The sequence below is a fragment of the Paralichthys olivaceus genome, chromosome 15 (genome assembly GCF_024713975.1).
Source record: "Paralichthys olivaceus isolate ysfri-2021 chromosome 15, ASM2471397v2, whole genome shotgun sequence".
Lineage (NCBI taxonomy): Eukaryota > Metazoa > Chordata > Actinopteri > Pleuronectiformes > Paralichthyidae > Paralichthys > Paralichthys olivaceus.
In genome coordinates this window covers 10,116,199-10,143,860 of record NC_091107.1, presented here as the reverse complement: position 1 = coordinate 10,143,860, position 27,662 = coordinate 10,116,199, and the positions used below count along the sequence as shown (strand labels likewise).

The 27,662-nt window shown below is 39.3% G+C and overlaps 1 long non-coding RNA gene across 1 annotated transcript in view; it reads left to right on the top strand.

The window, feature by feature from the left end:
- Positions 1–26,828, top strand: part of LOC138413816 (uncharacterized) — a 36,535-nt gene extending 9,707 nt beyond the window's left edge. Inside the window, exon 2 of the long non-coding RNA XR_011246221.1 lies at positions 26,206–26,828. This is a non-coding gene — a long non-coding RNA (uncharacterized lncRNA). The remainder of the gene's footprint in view (positions 1–26,205) is intronic.
- The last annotated feature ends 834 nt before the right edge of the window (positions 26,829–27,662 follow it).

The following is a 27,662-nucleotide window of genomic DNA, read 5'->3' as shown; positions in this document are numbered from 1 at the left end:
AGACATCACTGACCCATGAAGAAGACAATGCTAAGCAGAGAGTCAATGACAGTAGAGAAAGCTTCAACACTGCTGTGGATCAGGGACTCATGTCTTTTTGAGGGCTGGGAACTGATCACTCCATCAAAACCCAGATGACCCCAGGTACTATCACTCATGAGTCCAAGTGCAACAACCAAACCAATCTAGACTTGGCTTGATTCACCTACAGTGGTGATTTTATGTCCCACGAGCAGCTGACAATAAAAAACACCAGATGTTTTTGTTCAAACAAAGTTATTTATTTATAAGGAGCTTGGAAATTGGTACGAAAAAACAAATGAGGCGACTAAAAAGGGAAATAGGGTAATGGAAGCTGTTAAAAACTGCAGCTTTAAAACTGGAGATTTTAAAAATGTCTTTGCGTTGGCTTTATGGACCACCTGGTGAGACCAAAGCTCACTGTATTTGACTTTCCTTTGATTTTAAGAATGGTTTTCGTCTGTCTTTCTCTGTCACCAGCTCTGTGTTCTAATGCTTTTATCTCAGATATTCTCCCCTCACCCACGTTCACGTTTTTCTTCCTTGCTATTCATCTCTGTGACATCTCACCGACACTAGAGCACAAGACACCTGAGACCTCCGCTAGATTATTGCGCTTATACCTCATCTTCGTGTGTCATGCTTTGGGGGCACAGATCTTTGTAACTGTGGTGCTTCAGAGAAGGATGTAGGGGTCAAGTTTAGAGAGAGATCAGGTATGGAGGCTAGCTCATTAACCTCAACTGGAGTATGAGATAGCAGGCTGGGAATTCAAGAAAGAGAAATTGCTTGTTTGATCTTCGCAAAAGGCAAAATGTCAACTGCCCTGAAAGTCATTCATTGATTCATTAAGATAGATCACAGATGCTAAATGATAAAGAGCTCAATGTCACAAACAAGAGTGGAGCAGCAGTTTACGGTATTTTAAATTTTATAGCACATAGAACTATTTTTGTCTATTTCCATTTAAAAGTTATGAACCTGTAAATGACCAAAATATGGACACTTTTACAGGCAGAGCCCCGGACTTCTATCAAAGGGCGTCATGCAGACTTCTTCTTACTTCCACAGAGTCAGTCTGGGATGCAGATTTAACCAGGCTTTGCTTTGGAAATGCCGAAAAACTTTTGTTTGACCATGAAGTTGCATCTTCCCTTAGTTCTCCCTCCATATGGTCTTTCCCCAGAACACCTCCAGGGGGCATCTGCAGTGTTTACCTGAATTTAACTGGCTCACTCTCAATATAAAAGAGCAGCATCTTGATATCAAATCGTTGAGCTTACTCAGTCACTGACTACATCATGTAGGGAGGGACCAGCCGCCCTGCAGAGAAATATCTTCCTGGCTGCTTGTCTGTGAAATCATTCTTTCACTCACTGCCAAAGCTTCTGGCAGCGGCTGAGGGGAATGTCGGGTCAACGATGAGCAACCATTAAATTGCAGCCAAGGCTCTTAACCAGCAGTCAATCAAATGATGTTTTTATCGTTACGTTTGAATAAAATGATCTATTTTGATTAATTATTTTCATGGGTATTATTTTTTTATTATTGGAATCTTAGTGGGTGTGTCCTGGATGTGATGTATTTTATAGTTTCAGACTCTCCCTCCTTTGTCTGCTTTAGGCTTATACATGATATCTGAATTTTATTATTTATTATAGGAATCGCCAGGTTTTCCTCTCAATGAAAAACCAGTAAATTAGATGATTACATATTTACTCTAATTGGATCATCTGAATTTATAATATGCTCTACATAAATGTCAAGGTTTAACTGATGTAATAGGACCTTTAGCTACGGCTCCCTGCCAGCTCTGGCTATGCACAGAGAAAATAAGCTCAGGAGTTGAGACTGTTTTTCTCCATTAGCTGTGCATCAATAGCACTTCCAATGCATGCCAGAGCTAATAAGTGACCAGCTGGTGCTTAGAAACCAAGCGCCTGAAGCCCTGTCAGGGAAGCCTGCAGTCACAGTCGAGTCCCGGCTACAAAACAAATGTCTGCTGACAGCATGGCATGCACTTAAAACAGAGAGGACCATGGCACTCCACTTCTGTCCTCTCTATTAATTAGCAGTAGGTGTGTCAGTGCCAGAAGAGCACTCCGCTGACAGAGTGTGGGCACCTGCACCTTATTAGTTTTTCATGAAAGTAAGAAGTGTCAAACATAGACCAGCATCCCATTTCTGTTGTTGCTGAACAGTGCAGCATCTGTGAATTCAGACCATAATGTAGAACGTTTTTCAATTAAGAGAAAATACGCTCAAAGTAGCATCCTGCCAACACATCAGACACAACCTGTATAGATATACCAGATATACAACATCAGCTGGTTCAATGGTTATCGATATAAATTATTTTACTCGGCGAGGATATACAAATTGGTGATGCTACAGCTGGGCAGGTAATGAGCTTGTGGCAACATGTAGTTTCTAAAACTTTCAATAACAAGCTGCGCAACAAGGATCCACACTCTTATTTTGTATTCATATGTGAGGAAATATTTGGAAACTTTCTTTAGTGTGCACCAAGCCAGATGTGAAGCAAATAGTGAATGTTTTATTTTTATAAATACATTTTTTATTATCAAACCAGCGAGTAATGAACAGTATAAGATTTCATTATACTGAGCTGAAAACTCAGGGATAAGCATTCACATTGTGAAAACTGGAATATTTACTGTTATGTTCATGGTTCTCTGCAAACCAACTGCTACTCACACAATATTAACATCCTTCTTTGTTTTATCCTTTATCTCCCTGACTGAAGACACAAAGTGCCAACATGACTGAAATGTTGTTTATTCAATATTTGCTTTCTCATCTGAACTTGTCCTCATCTGCTTTTCTTCTATATGGTTAATGAAATCTCTTCAAACTATTAGCTGGAAAAATGGTGACTCAACTTTTAAAATGAACCCAGTCCTTTGAATTCTTATGCTATAGGTCAAGATTTGTAGTATCTTCCACATTGGAACATAACTGAAGTTTTGTAAGTTATTTTGGTTAAAGAGGTAACTGGGATAACATTTTAGAATCACAGCAAATGTATATTTTGTATTGTCATGTTACAGATTCCAGTGTGCTCAGATTTCTTTTTAGATTTCAAAATGTGTCTTCTATGCAAGAAAGAGAAGATTAATGATACTGACTGATGTGAGGTTTTGAAGTGACCTCTGTTAATCCTCCATTTGCTGCTATTCATTTTGCCTCGAGTGCTGTGAATGCCATTAGTAAATGAATATTGCAAATGGTATGACACATCACTCAAGCTCAGATTTTGTAAATGGTGTCTCCACTATTTTAATGTTGAACCACTCATCATGACACGTGTATCTTATCCGAGGACGTCCCTCACTCCTCTGACCTCCGATGGGATCCTAGAAAGTGCTGCTGAAAGTGTTTTGACTTTAACTTTCCCCAAAACTAGCAGCTTTAGAATCCCGCACTAATGAAAGTCCCTTCTTATCTGTCCTCATGAATTTTAATACAGACACAGCGATTACATTTCTGTAGATACTGCAAAGCCAGAGGAAAGAAATTGCAGAGGTCCAGATTGTATGCACGTGGAAGAACACTTATTGTTTTCTATGAATATATCAGCAAACCCAGGATTGGATAAAACAAAATGAAAATGTTACTCTAAAACGGGATAAATGAAGGCGGAGAATCTCAGATACATCTTTTTTTGCTTAGATTCAAAGACCATTTTAAAATCTACTTTCAGACCTTTTATATTTTGATTTTGCTATAATAAATAGTTTAATACTGAGATTAGAGTGTTTTATTTCTTCACAGAGAGTTTAGTGATTACTGCTTGTACTTGGGAACAAGGAGGATTATTTTGATATCTTAATGACGATGGGAGGAATTCATAATGTAGATGACCTGTAGCTGTTGTTTATATAAATCATTATGCCTTAAAAACAATATTCTTCCATTGTGTGTTTTTGAATTAAATCCCTTAATAACACTGCACAATCAATGACTCATACAAACCCATTTCCCCCTTTAACTTTTCACAGTGCAGCAAAGAATATGTTTTTATCAGCAGCTACTTCTGATGTGGCCATACAGCCTTGACCAAACTGTCCTTCATCAACACTGCCAACTGCAGGTTTTCCCATATTCTCACACGGCATCAAACACTTTCCTCTGTTGCTTCGCTGATGGAACGATGCATATTTGTCTTGTTTAATATCCCCAGAAGATCAGATGCTCTCGATACTTCCCTTTTATTTTTTTGGTGTCAATCGTGTGGGGTCACCTTGTCCTTGAAAATGAAAACAAGTTGCACTTAGCCACCGAGCTGCGATGGTGTGTCAGGAGATGCTTTGCTCTACATTTGGAAACCAGCTCAGGGACCAGTGAGAGCATCTTTACTAACACGAGTGTATATGACAAGGGAAATTACTGCCAGCCTGCACACACATACACACATCATGCGTGCACACACAGTTGTTTTGTGCAAACATGGAACGATATAAAACCACCTGCTGGCCCGCTCCTCTGTTCCCAGTCGGCACGTTCCCTGTTCAGACATAACAGAAAATAAAGTTGTTTTGTGACTTTGTTTCAACTTGTGGCCATTTCTCCAATTTCCGACACACAATTACTGACCCCTGAGAGAAAAGGATGTGACCCCCCCCACTAGTCAGCAGAGGTTCAACTCATTTTTGATATTTTCATCTGCTTTGGAGCAACTGGAAAGGCCCATATGCCTCAATGGTGGTGTAATGATACAATTTACCATGAGCGTCTATGTGTGTTGTTGTGTGCCACCTCTGCCGCTCTGAACTCCATTTAGATTACTTTCACCTCATCAGCCCACACACACTTGGCTGAGGCCATTGGGACATACTCTCCTGAGGAAAGATGTTGTCATTGCACCACACGGATATGTTCCTCTGTGTGTGGGGGAGATAAGACGAGAGAGAGACAGAGAATAGGGAGGATGCTGAGGAGGGAGAGATGGCAGTGATTCAGAAAAATTGAGGGAACGCCACAAACATAGAATTGTCTCTGGATATTTAGACTTTTGTCACCACTTTGTCAGGCCGAGAAAAGGAAACAACATCCCTTCACTAAGTTTGATAGAAATTTGTTTATTTCTTTTTCCATAATCCTTCTGACAGACACTGGTGAAAATATAACCCTCTCAGTGGAGGTAATAATCTGCAGCTCTAACACTTTAAAACAACTATTTGGATGCTGAGAACCAGGGTAATAAAATACTTTTATCTGTTAAAGTTATGCTTTTCGAATAGAATGGACATACACAGTATTATTAAACCTTACAGGACCTCCTCTCCTTATTTCATGTTGGAGCTGAAATTGGTGCATATTTGATGTATAAATATGTAACATGCTGTTTTAACGATAGCTTTGCTCTTGTGGTTCCTCTGATGATCCAAGGTCTTAGCTGCAAAGATGAGAGGAGAAATCCAATAACTTCAAATGACTTGGATTTGCTTTTCTTGCAGACTGAGAGAGAGAGCAGTTGAATCTTACTCCAGAATCACATGCTTGAAATGTGTTATCTTGCTTGTAGCTTATCACCAAAATATAACTGATACATTGTTATTGCGGACTTTCAGAAAATTAATTTCCATTAATAAACAGTTTTTCCACATTTTAATTCCAACATTAATTGATTCATTCATGAGGGGGCGCCGGTGGCTAAGGAAGTAGAGTGGGTCGTCCAATAACCAGAAGGTCGATGGTTTGATCCTCAACTGCTCCAGTCTTCATGCTGAAGTGTCCTTGGGCAAGACAGTGAACCCTATAATTTCCCCAATGACTGTGCTGGCAGCTCGTGAATGATGTGTGATAGAAAAATCGCTTTGCATAAAAGAGCTGTTTGAATGTGTGTGAATGGATGAGTGGACAAGTTAAGACTGGATGAGATGAATGCTAAAGTCCATTTTCAATAGAAAATGCTGAACAATTTGATGGTTTAAGTCATATTTCATTTTACACTACAGTGAACATTCTAATCCAGTTTTTAAATCAGACTCTGAAAAAAAAGTTTAGTACAAAAGGAGTAAAGAGTTAAGTGGGGGTGTACTGAACGAATGTAGCCAGTCCTCGCTCGGAACTTATTTGTGTGCATACGGGTCTCAAATTCTGAGGGACAAGTTTAGCAAAGGACTGGATGTGCTGTCAGCTCATGGTCATGGCGACAGTAGACAAAAAGGATTTTGAAGACCCCCCCCTTGTCATTTAAGTCTGCTGGAATACTTCAGTTTCACAGTCAACTATAATGACGACAGACGAAGACAAGGGGATTGAAAAAAAAAAACTGTATGCTGACATGCGCAACTGGAATTGGATATGTAGCTGGAAGCACATCGAACATGTCTACTCGTTTGAAACGATATCACCAGATAATGGGACAAGGAAAAAACGAGATCAGTCCAAACCCAGCTCCCCGTGGCATTTAAGCAGCTGCTTGCAAATAATTCAGGTGGTGTCAAAGCAATTACAACCACCATAGGTGTTTTTATAACAGCAGATATGCAAGTGTTCTCTGTTGTTGAAAACGCAGGGTTCAAACACATGCTGAAAGTAATCGAGCCCTGTGACGAAGTTCCTTCGCGTCCGCATTTTAGCCAGCAAGTCCTACCAGCCCTTTATAATCCTCTGTCCCTAGTGTGAGAGTGTTCTCCACAGCGGGATGGATTGATAGTGCCAGCAGGGCCTCCCTCTGCAAACATTGTGGACAAGTTCATTCTTTTTGGGAAAAAAATGAACACACATTATTAATAATCATAATTAGAATAGAACACCAGTACAGTTTAAGTACAGTTAATTTTCTACATGCTGCACCTTACTGGATATTTATTGTATTATCTTTATTCATGTGAGAAAACTTTTATTTTATTTTACATTTGTAGAATGTACTTCTTTAGGTATAAAAGACACATAGCCACAGTCTGTTCAGTTAACCAGTGTTGAATAAAAAGAAATAAAACAGTGTTTCGACTGTACCGAAAATATTCCGTGACCTTTAAACTGAGGAACGTACCGAACTGGGATTGTTGTCGTTACTCCCCAAGAGTTAAGAGTCAAAAATAATTTGTTTAAAAATGCACTTTGAGGCCCTTTCATTTCTTTTTTTCACCATTTTAAATAATCAATTAGCCAATTAAAAATAGTTATTACAGCAGCCTAAGATGGAATAAATTGAAAAAACACATTTGTTAATATTGCGTCATGAAAATTATATTTCTCACTTTGACTATATGAATATATTATATTTAGCCTGTCAATAAAAAAATACAAAGCAGAGTCTAACAAGGAGCTGCATCATGGAGGCTTGACTGCTGGGCCACAGCTTCACACTCACGTAAAATGCAGTCTGAGTACCAGTCCTCCAAGGTCACAGGCAAAGCAATTCCAGGCTGTCAATCATATCACATCCATTGAATAAAAGTAATATTTTCTGTGGTCTGCTCATGCTGCTCTCACCTCCAAATGACACTGAGCAGCGCGGTGGCTGTCGACACGCAGCACAGAGGAGATGGCTGACCGTTAGATAAATTAGAAATTTTAAGTATTTTCATGCATTGCTGCCTCACTTCCCCTCATTATGTGTACGGGCTGCATGTCCTCATTGCAGCTGGGGGCATTGGAGATTGAGGTGAATGGGTGAAAAGAGCGGTTGACACGATGACCAACAGTCAGGCAGAGACACGGACCTCCTATCCTCCGTTCAATCAGCGTATTCCCACATGTAATTCTTGGCAATGAGCAACAGGAAAATGACCTTTTCCGTTGACCACCTAATTGCTGCATTTACATAATATGGACACAGAAATGCATGTGTAGATAAAAACATTTTAAGTGTCATTGAGCATTTATCATGTGTGTGGTCGATTTGTGAAGGATCAAGGAAATACAGATCGTGCTTGTTATCACAACTCATTAAATCCATTCTCCTCATGAGCAATTGATTTCACGGATAATCTAAATGAAACCAGATATTGACCTTCTCTCCGGTCTTGTTGTTCAGTGTGAACCAATGAAATGCTCAGTGCTTCTTTAGAAAAAATGTGTAGGTGAAATGTGTTAACTGTAATTTTAATGAATGGATTTCTGGTGCAGATGCATGAACAACATGCACAAAGACTGAATTCATAGTTTGTTGTGTGGTGTAGTGACAGTTGTTATTCTCACCCAGAGATGGGGAGATTCTGCAGGATGCACAATAAGCAGATGCAGCACATATCACTTCACTATTGGTAGAGTCACTTTGAATGGAACAGAAGACTATGCACAAACGTTTATGACTCTAACCCAAGAGAAAATTATCTTTGTAAGAAATATTTATGCTGACAAAGAAGGCCAGACATCTGATCAAATGTTGTGTTGAATCATTTCACATAACTTGCAAAGCAAACAGGCAAAACCAGGAAGACAATTTGCAATAGTGTGTGGTATCAGATGCGTCTTCAAGATGTGCTCTGCTGCATAATACAATAGACATTGACATACACAGTATCAGTTCGTATTGTGTCTAACAATACTAGTACATTGCATATCATCATCTCTATATCGAAGGCGCAGGAATTATTTTCCTATCTATAAAATTTGCCAGTCAAGTGCTCTTTGCTTGCTCTCAGTTGTTTGATAACAACCTAATTCAAAGGAGAGCATAGATATGACGCTTAGTTATGATACTGGCAGATGATTTTCTTTCAACTCATTCACATCTTTTTCTTAGACCTTTACCAGACCTGTTTCATTCCATCCTTCCTGTCTTCCTGCGTCCCATTCATCCATCCCCTCTAACAGCGATCCCGATCTACGGCCAAAGACAGCATCATTTAACATACGACCATCGAGATAAGGCTCAATTACTGCAAGCCTCTGCATTGGCATCTGAAATCGATACTGAGCTAAAATAAATAAATAAAAGGACACCTAGTGTGCAAGTAGACTACACAGAGGAGAGAATAAAGATGAGTAAATTAGACAAACCAGCTTTTCAAGCCACACCAGAAAATACAGTCAGGTTTCCCATCGTACATAATGGATCATTGTATGTATCTACACGTTGACCAACTTCCCTTTATAGATTTTAAAGATTTACTTCAAACATGCCTGAGCCTTTGAGACATAAGAATATCTGAAGTCTGTGTATGTTCATGCCGTGGGAAATATCTTTGATCAATGATATTCTGTTATGTATTTGGAAGTACAACATGCTCTGTGAAGCCACAACCTTCTGTGCATGTCGGATTTTATAACACATCATGGAAAGAGAGAGCAAATGTGAGATTTAACTAGATGTTTAAGTATGTACAGAACTTAGAATGCCAACCTCACTCATTCCCCTTATGAATTCATTTAATTGGAATGTATTTTAGTTTTTTAATATTTATCATCCAAACGTTGGGTATATTTCATAATCTATGATCCAATGCTGATTAGTAGATGATGTTTCTACTTAAAAAATAAATAAATAACTACTAAAACACTGAATCAGAAATATCCCAGACAGTTATTTCTATACTACCTAATTTCTAATCCTAAAGTTACAGAGAGAATTGTAGGAGTTTTGATTAAAAAATAAGAAACAAACATTAGAGCAAACACTAACATAAAGTTAAACTGAAAACTGAAACTATCTCTTCTTTAAATTTAATTATAGTAACACATATAAGTCGATCTCATAGCAACACTCAGGTAGGTGCCTTTTATTTCATGTTGAATATTAAAAGATGGTGATGATGGACTGATTACATAAATTACTGATGACACTGTGTTCAGAATCAGTATATTATTGTCAGTGGTGTGACAAAGAGTGAAGAAGGATCAACTAAATGAAAAATACAATGCCTGCATAATAAGATTTTGGCTTTCAAACAATGTTTCTGACTCCAAGGATATGAGTGGGCCAAAGCAGGGAGGCTACCTACTTTATCAGCCAAAGGGCATTTGCCAAGTTACAGGCGTCCAAAAAATATGATATTGTTGCAACAAATAAGAGCCGTGAAATCTGTCAGAGTTTCAGGAAATCTCACTCCTGGAATCGTATTATTAGGTATGGTTTTACTCTTGTTCCTTTTCATGTTGTATCTCACAGAAATAATTAATCTCCTGTTGACATTAGAGGTATACAAGTATGCCAGTGGGTTAATGGAGCAACCTGTACATCGATGGAAGTGAGAGTTTAATAAGTTATACAAGGTTGCTGCTGGCAAGTAAAAAGTTTGGCCAATCAATTGATTCAGGCAAAAAAGAGATTTTCTCAAGCGGCACCTAGGCTGTATTCATTCTTTCATACTTTTCTTTGTTTTCATGATTTAATTGAGAGAAGGGGAAGGAGGGCATCTTGTACACGTTTTGAGTCTAAGGATGTAAGCACTTCATATATTAGAATCACTAGCACATATAAGCCGTTCCACACTTGGCCCTTTGTATCAAAAGCTTTCGAATCTCACAGTCTTGATCAATGTCTGTTCTACGTGTATGGCACCTCTTTTTAATCCCAAGATATTTGTATTATTTCGATTGTTTTCTGTCATGCATCCATTACGTACTAGTATCAGCATGACATTTTTCTTCTGTATTCTCTCATGCGCTCACTTGGGACAGTAGGGGGCTTGCAGGAGAAGTTCAGGAAAATGTCTGGAGTGACTGACTCTGACATTTGTGCGACCTCTCTGGACCGTTTCAGGAAAATGTCCGGGCTTCGATGCATGACTGAGAGTAGGTAGTTGGGCAAATGTTGCTGAAGAGGCCAGTGAGGAAGACAATGGTTGATGCAAAGCTTGGGGTCTTTAGGTATCTGTTACTGGGTTCAGTGAGTGTTACTGAGAGCCTGTGCATGCTTGACTCTCTGACTCAGTGTACTCCTAAGTCCTCCACACACATAATCATGGTTACAGGGTCGTTCTGGGACCACAAGGTGAGAGCAGCAACACTCTCATCAGAAAATGAGAGGGAGGCATCAATGAAACAGGACCCTGTGATTATGTAGGTTCACAGGCTGTTAATGCGATGGCTTCATAATCGTTGCTAATGGAGTTCCTGCCGAAATAAAGACCCGGTGGGAGTTTGGAGAGCAAAGTTGGGTCACTCCTACCCCTTGTTCTCTCCGTACCTCCATCACTTCAGGATATTTAGTCCCATGTCCTTATCGTCTTTCTGTCCTTGGACACCAATTATATACTGGATGAGGAGTGGCCGTTATTTTTAACGTAGCACCAGCTCTCTTGCCTTTTAAAAACACAAACACAATATTGCACTCAGCAGCAGCCAGACTCACCCCAGGGCACTATATTAGCTGCTGAAGTGGCTGTTTAGAGTGAAAGTAAATGAATCAAGGGATGACAGGTGAGCTGAACATTTTGAGTTTGCAACAACCAAGGACACCCCACTGTCACATGCCTCTTACTCATGCTTTTTTTTTATTAAATAGAAAGACAGACAGGAGGAGGATAATCTGTTTTTCCATTTTTCCTTACATCTACCTCTTCATCCTCTCCACATCCACTCACTTCTCTGAGTCTGCCACAGTGACAGGCTTCCCGCTGTGGCTGTGTCTTTCCTGCCCTTCCACCATCTCTCCCTCTCTCTGCCCCTATCGTGTCTCTATACCTCTTCCGCCTGCTGGTGCTGACAGTAGGTAGAAACTGATATGAGATTTAAAAAAACCTGCGTGCTGTAAAAAGTGATTGTGTGCAGCCCTCCCACCCCCAAACCTCCCCTGCTGTGCTCCAAGTTGAGCCGTCAGGTAGACCATGCATGGATAAAACCAGCTGGAAACACACTGTCAAGAAAACTTTAAAAGCATCAAAGTAAAATGTTGGAGGAAGGAAAAAGTAGGAAAGGTAAGTTAACACATGTACCTCTGCAACAGAGTTGGATTATTTTGCTGTGTCATGACCTCACCATGGCCCACACTTGTTTGGCAGAAGACCTGTTTGTTTTCTGAGCAAGTCTTTGACTTGTTGGTATATGTGTCACTATTTAAAGTGGAAATGTACCACTGCTCTTTGAAAGTGCTCGGGCAAAGAAAGAATACAGCAATTGAAGCCTGTCTGAAATGTTGGTCAATTTAAATTTACAAACAGCAAAAATGGTGTAAGGGAGACTTTACTAAATGCTCTCCATATATCCTTCACAGGGCAAACCTAGTCCCACTGCTCTGCTACTGACTTAGCATACCTAAGCATTTCCCTCTCGTATGCCTCACTGGAGCATCCTCCCATGGTGCCATGAACGCTTCTGTGTGACCGACCACAACACAAACTCTGGCCCTAAGCTAGCGGTTGTGATTTCCCATCGGGTTATTTGCACTTTCCTCCAAACCACCATGATTGCCCGTTGTTTTTGTTCAACCTGAACATGTGCCAGTCTGTGTGTTCTGGAGACTTGCTACAGTGTCATCAGTTGAGTTTTGTGATGTTCTGAGTCTTTGGATCACCAGGACTAAAAAAACTATTTAAATTGGGTCAGGATGCAAAAGCATTGTGCAAACATCAGCAGCTTTTGAATAAACATGATCCATCATATTGCTTCCTATAACCAGTCTAAGGACATGCCATTGAAAACAGTTTAGTTCTGCTTGGATTAAAATAACTTTAATAAAAGCAATATTAGGCTTGTTGTTTACTGATGACTTTAACATTGCATTTTGAAGTTGCAGTCTGTGGGGTTATACACAGTGATGATGAAAACATGAGCAACAAGAGATGACAATGAAAAATAAGTCCTGGTTGAGTCTCCTACTGAAAAATGGTCCTAGATTAGATTGTTCAAGATTGAGAAGATTAATTTGCCCAACCTGTATCCATATGTTCAGTTCGCAGTCATGTGGCTTAAATTATTTTAGATTCCTATATGTGGGCTGTGGCTGATTTCAGTCTGAGCAGCCGTCTGCTGCAGTTAAAGCTTACATTTATCCTGTGATATTATTACTAATGTCTAACTCAACCCCCATTGAATCCAGAGGAAGCTCATATTCAGTTCAGCTGGGGATGCAGAATGGCAGCCATTGAACAGTAGGAGCAGCTTATTCCTATTTCTTTGTTCTTCATAATGGTCGTTAATAGATGGCTCCCCACCCCTAATTACCCCCAGCAGTACTTTTGATATTTCACGGTGTAGTTTAAGGTATATGAGGTTATCCATTTTAATCATCTGATCAGATGTCTCTTGGCAGCCATATTGAATGTCCTCAAGGAATATATTTGATATGTGCTTAGAGTCCATATCTGTTACATCATCTTGACTGCTGTAGCGAGATATTAGAAATCCATACACTCAAAATATGATATATGACTCTCCCGCTGTAGAATTGACTGGAGCTTTGGTGTGTTGCAGTACGTTTCCTCTTCTGGCGTAGGAGAAAAGGAAAAAGAAGAAATTCACAGGCTGAAAAATCAAGAAAAATTTGCACATTTCTTATAGAGGAAAAGGTCAGAGCCATAAGGCAGCTTAAGAAGGAGACTATTACTCTTGATGAGAACAGATAGCATGTATTCATGGGCTGCATATGCAGCTAAGTGGCTGCCATCTGCGGCTGTTATGGCATCGCTGAAGGCAATTTAGCCAGATTTTGCACCATGTATGTGTCACTGTACTTTCACAGTTTGAGGGATTTCTACTATTTATCATTACCATCATTTAAGTAAAACAGGTAAGACCACATTGCTGAAGGCTATATACGATAAAGTGGGTAATATTTGGGTAGCATCCAAAATCCATTCCTGCACCTTTCCTTTTGTGCCATAGGCCGATTGGTTTGGCTTTGTAAGTGCGTCTAAATCATCCATAACCTTCAAAGTTTAAGGTAAACCTAGTTGAGAGAGAGACGGAGAGACAAATGTAAATGTATGACAAGACAAAGAAAAGCTTTTTTTATGAAGTAAAGTAGCAATAAATTAATCCATATAGTATTTAATGCTCCTGAAGTTCAAATTGGGTTTTAAAAATAAGACTCCATGCTGCTGTCATTACTTTGTCTCAGAGCCACTGCATTCCTGACATCATTTTCTGCCAAACCCCTGGATCCCTCAGTACTCTGCTCTCCATATTAACACGGAGCTCCCTGTTAAAATGTTCTTTTTCTTGTGGAGTCGTAACACCAGCTCAGCCAACTGCAACACTTGGCACTCCTCGACTTCAAGAGGGGGTTTGGGTGGCAGGTTAATATGAGGAAGTGAGATAAAAATTATATGGGTCTATTAAAATCTATTTGTTATTGGCACAGCACACATGCATATATTTTGTACTTGGAATTTTGGGCTAGAAACAGCTCGGCTAACATGCTCTACATATAATGCAAGAACTGCACATGATGCTTTAAGTGTTGTCATTTTGACCACATGTAGTCTGATTTTATTCATTTTAACTGAAGTAAGTCTACATTTTAGATACTTTTCAGTACATATTTGTGCCCTCACCCTCTATGTTTGTTTGTGCAGTTTGAGCAAAGTGTGTAAAATAGTGTGTGACTGGATTCTGTGAATGTTTTACTGGCCCTCCTGAGACAGACATTTGTGGGGGCCATCCAGTAACTGCTGCATATGCCATCCTAATCTGTTCCCCCTGCTGTGCCTGGTGTATAGGCAGCAGGAACTTCTGCAAGGACACTGAACTATGCGGAAACTGCACTCAAGGCAAAGCTGGAGGACAGTAGCATTATAAATCCTCTTGTAATTATGTTGTAAAAACAGATGGAACTGTAAAGCTTTGTTTTGTGCTGAAACGAAGCAGGAGGCCCAACCTCAGACAAATCGCTTTCTACTTGGCAATCGGCGTGGCCATCTCTACACTCTTGTTGCTGCTGCATGTGGAAGTGATTGAATGCTGTTAATGTTGGTTGCCAAGTGACGGATTGGCCCATGGGGCCCTTTATCAGCTGTCCGTGCTGACTAACCATCTGGTGCATAAGAGACTGTTAGTGTTTCGATAGTTACCCATCATTAGAGCTTCTGGTTTTTAAAATCTCAATTTGACCAAAAAGCCAAAAGGCAGCCATTATTAAAGTGAGTGAATGATTTGAATGCCTTCCTGCCATTTTAGTGAAGACCATCATATGGAAACAGGGACGGCTTCAATGTTTCCTAGACCCTAGCCTCACTCCATTTTATTTCCCCATCAGTGTATCCACGAATACCAGGTCTCCTGTTATTTTTGTCCCTTTAATAAAGCTGCATATAAATTTGGCCTACATTAAAGTTAATGGAGCAGTTTGAATATGTTTGAAAGATGATTAGTTCTTCATAATGAAAATAATACCTATCCCATAAATTCCCTTTGATAGTTTCATGTAATATTGTCTTATTTTGCATAGTTTTGTTTAATATTCATGAATAGGAGGTTCAGTTGGATTCTGATGAGGGCTAAAGGCTTTTGGACATCTGTGCAGCCTCTCTTTATCTCCATTGTCAAAAAACCATAAGGTTCAAATATAGTTTTGAACAAACCGAAGTGTACATCTGCAAAATGTCATTGAAAACATGAAAAACTGACATTTTTAATCAATGTGCCTGTTGCTCAATAATACATGCTCACAAAGTGGGGCCCAGCTGGTAAACAAGTAAATCACTAGATATGGATCAGATCATAAAATGCCTAGATAGAGCCTGATCTGAATGGCACTAAACTGACTGTCTCTGCGTGTTTTTCCTTTGTGTCATGTCGATTTCCTGTTTCCACAGTTTAAGTCATCTAGGTTTGCATGTAATGACTTCTGAAAATTGGTAAATATTTATTTCTGACATTTCGAGAAACTAGTCATCTTTTTTGTACCAGTAAAGCTGGGGTGGGGTGGAATGGAGGGACTCCTTGTTCATGCTGACCTGTTGTCGTATTTCCCATTGCACCAAGGGAGATAAATGTGTGTAGTGTGTTCTGGCCTGGCCCCAGTGCAAAGATCACTTTGTGCGTGCCTGTGCTTATTGGATTTTATGAACCACTTTGTGCTCGGTTGCTGATTATCTCTCTAAGATTGCGTCTCTTTATTTTGATGGCCTGTGAAGTGACCAAAGCATTTCCTAGTGATAACAGCCGAAACTGGAGGAACACTAAATCCATGTGTTATTCTGTTCTCCCGTATTTTTGACACATTGGTAACAAATGGTCACGTTCTCCAATGAGACGATGCTTTTTATTTTATCTGGTCAAGGCTCAGGTTTGAGCCTGAGTGTATATGCATTTTTAAACACCCAGAAACACAGCTTGTTTCTCTGACACACAATATGATACTCAGACAGTCTTATGAATATGTGTCCTTAACATTTCACTCGTGTTCAACTTTATTTCCTTACATTAACAATTTTTTACACTGAACCTTTCAACCAGACTTGGTCGTAGGTCACTTTAGATGCACTGATGATCTTTTGTATTAGAAAACCACTTTTACGTATTTAAACTTTGCTTGAGACCATTTAACCTTGTTGTCATTCGACCACTGTCATTTGGATATAACCCATTTGTATGTATTAGAGACCTTTCACATCCATTTAAAGATGATATTCTGTAAAAGTCAGTTTCGGCCAAATGAGATTTCTGCATTTTAAAGATGGAAATTTAAAGATAGAAATATCCTTATCCAAACAATACATTGATGTGTATGACTGCTATTAGTCATTGTGTGTGTGTGTGTGTGTGTGTGACACTGTTCATCAGCAGATGCTCTCCCTAGGTTTTGAATACAAGTAGGAAAAAAATCTAACTACAAACATAGACAGACATGTTTATGGCATTGTTTATATCCTTCAGATCTATATTCTACACAGTCTGAGCTCGCTGTGTGCCCTCTTGAGGAATCCTCCAGTTCCATAGGCAAGAATGGGCACAATTATGTACATGACACAGCTGCATAAAAGCAAGTATGAATCCAACCATATACAAATGATAGAATGGCTCTAATTTCAAAACCAGTGTGACTGAAAAGCTGTATTTCGAATGAATAACACGTTGTGCCTGCCTGTTTTTCTTACTGCTGTGAAAGCCTGTATTTTATTCAGTTTCCTTGCAAATGTGTGGGCACCACGTACCTACCAGAGAACACTGGAGGGTCCTTTTTAATGGACATGCCTGCAAGGCATGGTGGGAGAGGAGATGAGCAAGAGAAAAGGAAGGAGTGGGAGAATGCTAGAATTTTTCATAAAGGAAATAATCTTTTCATGCTTTTCATCCTGATTTTGGGATCACAGTTTAACATTTCCCCCCTTTGTTCTTTAATTAATACATTTTGAATGAAGGTAGATTGAATTTCTGGAAGCAATGGTTAATGAATATAATCATTAGAGACATCAGAGACTACATCTGTGGCCTCTTTTCGTTTTGGGTTCAGATCCATAATTGAAGACCAGATTACTGGCTTACTGTGCATTATTGCCAAATTAAACAGTTAAACATCACAAGAAAATAGCCCTCACCCCATTCAACAAGCCTTCCCGAAAAACAATATGAGCTTCTCCCCTTCTACTCTTGTGGTGTTGACTCTAAACCAATACTTACTACAATGTTCATTTTATTTATTTCATACATGTCCTGACTCACATTGTCAGATTAAACACCTTTATAACACTTAAATACACTTTGTGACATAATGCTAATTGATTGTAATCAATAAGAAACTAAAACCAACCATAGAGCATATCATATTGTTGCTGAATTCAAACAACCTTATTAAATCTGCTCCATATTTAAAGCCTTCATACAACAATGAAAACGAGCAATGGAGTAGAATTTTTTTTTTCTCATTGCAAAGACAAACATCACACATGGACTGCACGTTGTTAAGATTTTACTGTCAATCTGAAACAGAAAACAAGATCTGAGCACATTTATGTCTCAGGCATTACAACAATTTTGGAAAAGTATAAAATTAAGTATTTGCCGATTTTCTGGTGACTCAATGGAGAATGACTGTCCGTTGTCACCCCCATTGACATCATACATTTATATCTCTCAACATCGCTGGTGTCATGTCAAGTGGAAATGCTTGAAAACTCATTTAATCCTTAAGAACCCTGATATCTATCTATATAATATATAGATGTCATTACAATGTTTTGAAATAATGAAAAATACAAATCTAAAATGCTAGATGTGGTTGTTGATTGTTTAAATGTCTTATTTGAAATTACATACACTTCATTTAATTAGTTTAGAAATGTTGTCATCTGAGCCCAGGTCCTTTTCTTCCTGCTGGAGGTGTAAATCCCACCCATAGATCTGTGTAATGAAGTGATTCAGAGCCTGTCTCCCCCCTTTCGCAAGTTTTCGGAGGGAAGCTAATGGGCTCTATGCAAATTAGAGCTGGCATTTGGTTCTTCTCGGTGGACCTGAAAGGTGAGGTGAGAGGGTCAAGAGGAGGGACGGCCATTATCATGACTCATATGAACACCATATCCATGTACCTTACGTCTTTGGCCTTGGGGGTGGGGAGAGAAATTAGAGGGCACAGCAGGGTCAAGGATTGGCTGAAGGCAAGACATTGCGAGAGTAACAACATGCAGGGAAAATGAGAGAAAGAATAAGGGAGCTTTGGAAGGAAAATGAGAGAGGGAAGGAAATAAACAGGCTGGAGCTAAGAGGACAGAAGGATATTAGCTATTATCTTTGCTATTAGTCACTCCGCCACAGCTCCCTGGCTTTATGGAGAGTTTCCTTCCACGGTTCCTGCTTTTTAATTGTCATTTAAAATGCACTGACCAGTGTGTCGGTACTCCCCCTCTCCCTCGCTCCAAACCCACACTCCTCTTTTCCCGTATCTCTTTAACTCGCCGCACTTGACTGACGTGGGCTGTCATTTGCATACAGCATGGCGTGACAGATACGGCACCCTTACCTCACATCTCACCAGCTGCTGTGACGGCCGGCAGCTTCCCTTTCCGTCGGAACGGTTTTGTAAAACCTTGTTCTGTATTCTGCCTATCTGTACACGCACCGGCTTCTGTGTGTCAATGTCATATTTCATGGCCTTGTCATGTGTTGAAAAAAAATATGCAACATTCCCATAGGAATGTGAAACCAGCTCCTATGTGTTCAGCAGAGCTTTCAGATGCTATGAAGGGGAGGAGATGGAGACTAATGCCTTAGAGGTCAAAGGGATGCAGATCTATGAAGCAGAAAGTGTCGCTATTAAGGCAGATTTAACGCCTGGCAATGACAATGGGATCATATTGTGTGGAAATATAAATCCTAAAGGTTGTTTAAGATGCAAAATCTGTTTTCCTCTATGTAAACTGATATTTTCTGAAGTCTTCATTTGATTGCAGTGCATTCGTTGTCCCAGCACAGAGGCTGACAGATCTGACTTGATGTGAATCTGAACACTGGAAAAATCTACCTGAAAGTGACAAACATGTATTATCTCTTCAGGTGATTTCAAAGTGAGCAAAGGACATAAGACCTCATCTAAACTAAAGCAATACACACAACAGAACACACACACACACACACACACACACACAGATATTGATTCATTAAGATATGCTGGGATTGACTCATGTACTGATCCTTTAGATCACTTAAATTGAACATATATTGAATGATTTTTAGACTGGTTGCAGACACAAAACAAAGTTCACATGATTGTATGTGAACAGTTGAATGTTTGCTACAACAGTACATGATTAAATGTGGTTTTACTGGCTCATAATTATTTGTGATATGTGTTCAGTAGTTTGAACAGAGAACAGCTGCATCTCAGCGTTTTACTCTCCGTTCCTTTTCTGCTCCACTTCTTCAGATCAATGAAAGGATAGACTGCTGAGAGAGGACCGCGTTCCTCTGCTGTAGTGGAACAAATGATTGAATGATGATTTGGAGAGGTCAGTTAGTTGCTTGATGCATAGTTACTACAGAAAGAGACAGGCTATGAGAGACAAATTAAAGAGGGGAAATGGAAAAATATAAAGTAATAGAAAGCGAGATGACACACATGGAGAGAGAAGGAGATATTGAGTGTGTGGACCTCATACTGTGCAGCCAGGGTGCGAAAGCCAGTTCAAGGACACTCTCCACCCGGTAGTCGTGCTCTGCTGTGACAGTGATGTTTCTGAATCCAAAGTTCAGGAGTTCATGTCCTCCAAGACTGCCGACCCCTTTCATCTGCTCTGCTTAGCACACTGTTGATAACTGGTGTGAGCCAGAGTCCCCTTCCCCATCCATCACCGAGCATACACATTCCCAAGAGAGATGCGTGTATACACACTTATATAACTGCACGTTAGCTGGAGTGCAATCATGTTTTCATACAAACACTCAGCCCTTCCTGTTTCCCCAGTTCACCTGAATTATCCTGGTGTCACAATGCTGATGCTGAGATAGAAAATAGTTTCTAACTTCCCTCACTTTTAAAAATAGTAAGAATAAATGAACATACAATACAATTTTAATAGCAATGATAATAGCCATGGCAAAGCATTGACAAAGACTAACCTCTGTTCCTAAGTAGGGCTTAGTGATGGTGAAAATCAGTGGATTCTGATAATTATCATTTTAAATGTCCAATTTCTGTTTCTTTTAAGTTTACGAGTGATTTTTTGCTTTTTGTGAAGATTGTGGTTTACTCTTGACTTTGATAAACAGCAAAACCTTTTGCAAATCTGAGGCAGAACATTAAAACCAACCACGATTGTTACACAATGCATAGGCAAATAATTGAACTTTTGTGACATTGTTATTGATAAAAATAATTTTGCAATGATAATTGTTTTATTCCCCGACCCTACTTACAACATTACATGCCCTGGAGATGACTGATGCTTCAGAAACTGTTTAAAAACATACAAAACACTAAATTTCTATTATATTTTAAAGAAAGAAACAATCTTTTCCCTCTTTCTCAATGATATTTGTAGATGCTTTGCAAAATCCTTTTCATCCAAGGGAAACAGTCATGTTAAAGCAGATGATTGCTTGATAAACTCAAAGCCCTTCCAAATACACATTACCTGGAGTCAACCTTTGGGTATTGGACAATATTCACATATGATGTAATAGTTTCTACGTTCAAACCATTAAGAAATACCTTTCAGACCTCTGAGCCTTTATCCCTCTCTCATATTTGCCTCCCCAACTAAAATCAATAAATACTGAGTTTGAAAGAAAAGCACTTCTTCCTCCTGAGCTGTCTCTCTTAGCTTTTTATTTTATCTTTCACTTAAAAAATAACTGTCTCGTTGTTATTGGATGTGTGTGATGTTGTGGATCCCAGATAATTCATTCCCTTGCTGCACTTATCATAAGTTGCTGTGGAGTGACAGATAAATGCCTCAAATGTAAACACCTTATGTTGAGCTTGTAAAGTTCCCAGCTTTCGATGCCGACTGCTATTAGAGATGGCAGATAATGATACGATTAAGGCTTTTTCAGCCACAGAGCTGAGGGGAAACCTGCTGCAGTTTTCAGTTTTATCACGCTTGTTAATGGTTTCTTGATGTGGCTGATGATGATGATGACATTCAGTCGTTCCATTGAGAAACGAAAGATTGTAATATATTTTACTAACTTACTTTTCCTCTTAATTTTCTTTGAGTATTGTAGTGAATATTATTCTGATGTTAAACAGGTTTCAATGCAAGTCCTAATGATTCAACAGACAGCCTGTGCTTATTGTTTCTCTCTAAAGATTGGGAAGATTACTTTTGTCTTCTATTTTAGCTTTTCTCACAAGTCTTACTAAAGTTCCAGCAAATTATTGCTCCCAAGTTTCAACCCACCGTAACATCATCTATTGGTTAGTGAGCCCCCATTTTGATGTCGCCATTTTCGTCATTTTGTCCAGCGCCTTCTTGGTTTTTTGAAACAAAAAGTAACCATATTGGGAGAACAGGGGTCGGGGGGTGTTAACTGAGACATCGAGGACACTACACGCCCACTTACACCTGCAACCTGCACCCACTGGATGGTACGATGTAACAATCACACTGTGTGCGTGCCCCAATGCATTCCCTGTTTGTCATCTATTTTACTGTAACCATAAATGAACATTATGCTGTGTTGAAGAAGACTTGAAAATAGAGATTAAGACCATAAACTTCTTCTGAAACTGTTTATTTCTGTTTATTTCATCTATATAATCAAGTGAGAGTGTTTTGATCTGCTTCCCCGTGAGATCAAGTGACTGATGCACCATTATTTGGAAATCTTGTCACATGTATTGATGTTTTTCCTTCTGTGAAGATGCAACCTGATTTTAATGTGTTGGCATTTTAAAACTCCTTTAGACCTCGGCCGAACAAATTGTTGTCATTGCATCTACACAACAAAAAATAAAGTTAAAATTTGACTGCAGGATACATTTTAAGCTAATCAGTCTTGCTTGCTCTGTGGCCTTGGATTAATCTCTGGCGTCTTCAGACCCCATTAGACTTTCTGCTCCAGTCGCACACTTGACATCAGCTTGACAAACGTGATCTTGACTACAGCTCTGTCAGAGTCTGAGCTGTTTCTCGAGGGAAGGGAGACTGATTTTATAGCTCTGCAGAAGCTGCGTTTTGTTGATGTGAGCATATAACTGGGTTTGTGCTACAATCTGTGTCACTTGGTGGCACACACACACACACACACACACACACACACACACATATACACACACCGTTTGACAACTGCATTGTTTTGAGGTTGGAGCATTCATGCCTGTAAAAGTAATAATCTGTGACATTTCCACATTCCTGTTTAGTTACCCTCTGTCACCTATTGATGAAGCACTGTGGTGACTCAACCTATAGCCAAGTCAAAGGTTCTAATATATGCTGTTCTAAAAAGAACATAGAAATAAAAAAAAGATATTTCTTGTTTTGCCTTCCTCAGGAGAAATCCTCCGGGGCACAGAAAGTTCATATTATGTCTCTGCAAGCAGCATACTCCTACAGCTCTTTTAATACCTGCTGTTTTTATAACACAAAAAAGTAATCTTAAAATGTAATCATTTGTGACCTGTGACTGTTAATCAGGAAGATAATTTCTGTCTCCTCCTTTTCGCTGCCCTTTTCATGTCTTTATCACCTCTTCTGTCCAAATATCTTTGATTTCTGTCTCACTTCTCCTCTCCTTCATTCTCTTCTATGGTTCTTCTCTCCCCTGTTTTGCCTACTAAGCCTCTTCCAGTACAATTCTCTGGTTTCCCTCATTTTGTAAAGATGTTGCTGCTCCTGTGTCCCGGGGTAGTACTTCATTAGAATTTCATTCTGAACAGCGAGGACAAAGATAAGCAATGGTAATGGACCCTGATAATGACTGAATCAGAATTTTTCCAGGTGAAACCAAGGTAATATTCAGACAGTGTTTCATGAAAAGTGGGATTGAATTAAAATTATATGCATATTTCATGAAATGTGTTTGATACTTTCATATTTTAAATATCCAGGGATGCACATTTTGTTTAGTCGTCACCCTTTTTCACATTGTCAGTGGCAGAGTCTTTCAGTCACATGAAAAATACAAATAGCCCTCACATGCACGAGGGATTCACACATTACTGTTTTTAATTTGAATCAACACCACTGTTTGCTGCTCTCTCTTCACACTGTGTCAGTGGTGTAATAACTTCCTGCTAATGCAAACCCAACATTTCCTACCTGCTGCTATGCGTAATAAAGATTAATCTGGCATACCACAAGATGGCTTTTATTGTGACCATGCCATGTCAGGACATCTTTTTTCACTGAGCTCAGCGATGAGCTGCAGTTGCGCAGCCAAAGTACTTCTACGAAAGCCGACAGAGGTCAGGAAGTGTTAGACGAAGAGTTGCAGGTGATTCGTTGCTCACCCTCAAGGTCACAGCGAGGCCACCAGCTCCTTTTACTGTTGCCTGTACTGAGAACTTCTCGTGCTGTATGTGGCAAGAAATCTGATTTTGTTTGCTTACAGGACAACATTATTAAAATAATATGATATGACAAAGTAGTAGACGACCCTGAATTCTTGGACTTTTGATTATTGATTTATATGATGCTAAATCAACCAGGACTGAAATATTTAGCACTTTAACTTTAATATTACAATAATTAATCACTATATAATATCTAATAGGTCTCATTACTTCACCTGTCTTACTTCATCCTCCTACCCTGCTAATATAAATGATGATATGCAGCACTCTGCGAAACATTTAAGGCTCTAAATGTTTAGAATTTGATCCATCATAGCATAAGGGAGGTGTCTGGTCTCACATACATTACCATGAGAACAAGCCCAAGAATACAGCCAGAGTCGTAAAGAGCTACGAGTCCCGCTGCAGCCTGATCTCTACAACGTGGAGCCAATCCCAGCTGACATTGGCCAAGAGGTAGATGCATCATGTACGGGTCTCCAGTCTATCACATGGTGACAGACATGTTAATTCATAAAAACTGAACATGGCATTACTTTTGAAAGCCTCCTCACTTCACTTGTAGTTCCTAAAACTTTTGCACAATACCGTACCTTTAATCAGGATATAAAAAATATAGAGAAAAAAATATATTTTGTAACACCTTGTCACCATGAAAGTAAACCTGAAATTGAATTGTATTTCTTTCCCCTTTTGTCTCTACACTTCTCCTTATCTGTGATCGTAGTGCCTGTCCCACCGTCTCATTTTATCATAATTATTTTCTCTCTTCTCAACCTCCTGCTCTGTTCTGTTGTCAACACGTACAAATGCAGCCAGATGAGGTGCTGCTGGATAATGAGTTTTTACTTGCCTCATCCTGCCACCCTCGCTCCACATCACCCAGTACATCATTTTCACCTTTACTTGCCTACCATCTCATGCTCTCCACCCCTTTCTCCTCTCTCTGTAATTTCAGCAATTAACATGATGGTGGTGGTAATGCTGCCGTCCGTTTTTTAATGTCCACATAATGCAGTTAACTGCCTGCGAGAGCTGTAATAGATTGACAACAAGTACAAGCCAAAAATGATTAACCGTACATCAGATGTTTCAATTACTTCTGGGATAATGATATTGCCTGTTGACCTTTTTTAAAAAATATTTCAGAGGCACACCCGAGTTTTCATGTTTCTTTAATTTTGACTTGCTAATTGGTCTCAGTGGATTGCCCTCATTAGCAGCCAGACATTTATATCTACATTGTAGGAAGGTGAGAATGAGAACAACTGTAGACTATAGCCTTGAAGTTGGCACTCAATGACCAACTGCTTTTATTCATCTGCATCATTAACTAAAGTCATATCTATGCTGCACAACAGGAGTGCTCTCATCCTTTGTAAGTTCACTGCATAGACTGCATATAAAGATGGACGACATGTCTCCACTCTCACTATCCAGAAATGGAGCCAAAATATTCAGGATACAAATCCTGCCAGAGTCTGCACAGCCAGGATTGGAGGAATTGAGCCACAGTGTCAAGATCCCATAGAGACACTTGCTCGACCAATCGTGAGCCAGTCTCAGCTGTCAATCATTACATCTCACCCCGTTTTTATGAAATCAAATTACTAATTAAAACCAAACAATGGGAAAATGAGCACTTGGACATACATCAGTGTGATAAGAATCACTTGCAATGCAAGAAAACATCTTTGAGAAAAGATTTGTATTTTGACCTATTATGACTCATTCTCTCTGGGAACTTTACAGCATCAATGAAAGTTGTTACAAAGATATTGATTAATTGAGCTTTCAGTTTAAGCCATTTTCCTTGTTACAGTTAAACAGAGAATCCATTAATGATGTCAGCCAACTTTTGTGTCTGTCATTTGTTACTTCACACTCTTTTATTAGGAACTTTATCAACCTACAACCTTTTTTTTTTTAGATGTCTCCTTAAAAAAATGTTTCTGTGCAGGCAATTATTTTTCTCCCAGTTTCTGCATAATATTTGCATCTTAAGACCATACTCATTGTTTCTCAAAATATTATGAGACAGACCAGGCCATCTAATCACAGTAAAACCACATGGGAGTAATTGCTCACGCAGCCATAAACTTAATGGAGGTGTGCCACAAAGTGATAAAATCCTCACATTTTCTGTTATGTGAGTGAAAATCTCTAGCCGGTAAAAAGCAGCTTCAGTGGGAGGACATAGAAACATTCTGTGAAGGAAACACAGAAGGGCAAAGCTAATAGGCAGAACAAAGTTGCAGAGTACACTTCCCACGTATTCCCACATATACTCAGATATGTAATACAAATCTTTCAAATCATTTTTAGTCTTTGACAGTGTCTGCCATTTGGACCTTAACATATTTATGTCTCCACAGCTGAAAAGTCTGACAAGCCTTTCTCCACCGGGATGTGACTGACAGTGAAATGATCCATCTCATTGCTCGGCTCCTCATCTTTATGGCATGTCTTCACACTGTGTTCGAGGCTGTATTTATGTTTATGTATTTATGCATTTTACTTAATGTCAACAGACTCCATAAAAAGATCCAAAGCAAAAATGAATGTATCCTTAATAACAAATATGTTTCCAATAGAGTTCCACTACTTTTGAAAAAAGCTAGAAAAAAACTATTAAAGGGACATCAGCCATTGTGCTGCAGCAGGTGACATGTCCCTTTATTGCCATTGTCAGAGAATGAGGGACAAAGACACCTTTGAAAATGTGTGCAACATATATTGTGTCTAACAGATGTTTGACGTGAGGCAGCCATTTGTCATCAAACATCTGTGCATGTGTTTTTCTTTATCAACATTGAACCTGGTCATGATTTCCCACAGATCCCCCATAGATACATTTGCTTTTAATAGTTTTAATTGCACATACAGTTCCATTTTCATGACTTTACGACGTTCTTGAAGTGAAAATACAAAACGTTGGACGTGAAAATGATAAATAAGAAGATAGCATGTCCATATCCTTAGAGGTCACTATAAAGTATATTATTTGTTTCTGTTTTATCTCAAAGCAGTCAATGGGTTCGCTGTTAATCCAGATGGCATCTGATATGAATGTAAAATAACTGTTTATGCGTCAGGGTTTGGATTTGTTAGAAGATGTGCCTTTTCATAACGTTACCTTAAAAAATGCTAAAATTAACCTTAATCCCTTTTCAGTTCCTTTTCATAGTCAAAACACTTTAATGGGATGTTTTTGCCATGTAACAAAAAAATCTGCAGACTGGCAGCAGAATTTCTCTCTGTATAATCCTCTGATACACACCAGCCTACACACACACACGCTCCCACACTCCAGAATCTTTCTCTCTGAGTTTGTCCACGAGGTAGAGTCACAACGAAATACACACACTTCAGTGTTTATACAAACACACTCATCATGACTTTTCGAACCGAGGCTGTTCTGCTGGTATTCTCTATCTGTTGATAAGGGTGAGCAGCTGTGTGCTGACCAAGCAGACCCCTGAAGCCTGCAGGCCGCAGAAAGGAAATGTTTAGTCCACTGACCTTCCATATACAGTATATCACTGAGCGGCCAGTGTCTGTGTAAGCACACACAGTGTGTGTATGTTTCAGTTTGAGGTGTAACTGTAAAGTCCCTGTAAAGTGAATACTGAGCAAGAAATACTGACATTTTACATGTATTATCAGAAATATACACGTAAATTTGTGGTTTAGCTCGTACCCTGGTTTGGCAGTTTCTTAGGTACTCTGAGCTAAAGTCAATACAATCTAAAGCTGTTTTCAGACATGAACGAGTTTGCCTTTAACAAATGAAAAACACAGCAGCAGGGTGTCTTGGTCAGATGTGATCACA